This window comes from Tigriopus californicus, chromosome 12 (genome assembly GCF_007210705.1).
Source record: "Tigriopus californicus strain San Diego chromosome 12, Tcal_SD_v2.1, whole genome shotgun sequence".
Classification (NCBI taxonomy): Eukaryota; Metazoa; Arthropoda; class Copepoda; order Harpacticoida; family Harpacticidae; genus Tigriopus; species Tigriopus californicus.
The window spans coordinates 1,097,402-1,098,521 of record NC_081451.1 but is presented as its reverse complement, the minus strand read 5'-3'; the positions used below and the strand labels follow the sequence as shown (position 1 = coordinate 1,098,521).

Below are 1,120 nucleotides of genomic sequence, written 5' to 3'. Positions count from 1 at the left end.
CTTTTGCTCCCACAAAGCAAATGAATGAATTGTTACTCATCTAATTTTGTTGGAGGTCTATGATTTCTCATTTTCAGGTCTTAAAATCTGGAATAGATTGAGGTTCCAATGTAACTTCAGAAACAGGAAAGAACGCTATCTTGGATTTTTGTTGTAGTAAATATATTCTTATTGAAGTCAGCTATGGCTTGCTGTGCCTGTGTTGTTACGCCATGACATTCCTAGACGCCTGCCCATTTGATGCGGAAAACACAAAAAGAAAATTGATCATATGAAGTGAAAAACGTGCTTGATCATAAAACTTGTTTTGTTAAACTAAGACGAGAGACGCACAAAAAGGGGAAACAAAGAAGCTTTGTGCATGACTTAATTATTGGCCAATTGTGTGAGATCCAATTTGTGTGTCAATAATGTGCCGACACGTATGAATATGGAAGCAGACATCAGTGTGGCCAAAGGCTGACCTTAAATGCTTCACCTTTTTATGCGTTAGCTAAATGGTAAAGTAAAAAAAAGCGCGAGGGAGTTTGAATCAACATATATCCCATTGCTTGACAGATATCTGTTCTTGCCGCAAAAATGCGTGAAATCACACCTCTCACTTGACTTTAATGGGCATCCGTGTTTACGTTTACTTCATCTTCGATGAACTGAGCGATTTTCTGATCTCGTTTCCCTCGTCGTCTTTTACGTGGTCTTAGGCTTACTGTCTTGGTGAAGCACGGTTGCTCGAATGGTGTTTACAGCTTTTCCTTCAATCAAATAATGGGAAAAAAATAAGTTCAACAAGTTAACATCATCAAAATCTAACAAAACAGCAAAAAGGTTAAGTCGTTGTTTTTACTCATATAACCCAATAATGATCCTGGTATTTTTTATGGTTACTTAATTCTTATATTCATATAGGTTGCACTACCATTTACATGTGTATTTCTTGGTAGATGTCAGAACCAGTGATAGTTCAAAGTTAGGTCAAAAATTTGTTCGTGACCACCAATGCAAGGAAAAACATTGCATTTTGTCGTTGAGAGGAAAAGCAAGAGGATTGACGAAAACCGATTTTGGGAGCCGTCTTGACGTTTCTCATTTCAAAAGCTTCGTTGGAACAAAATTCCAGCTC

General features: G+C 37.4%; 1 protein-coding gene across 3 annotated transcripts in view; it reads left to right on the top strand.

Annotated features, from left to right (window-relative positions):
* The window catches only part of LOC131891449 (cGMP-dependent protein kinase, isozyme 1-like), a 16,149-nt gene that overhangs the window by 1,513 nt on the left and 13,516 nt on the right, over positions 1-1,120 (top strand). The window lies entirely within an intron of this gene.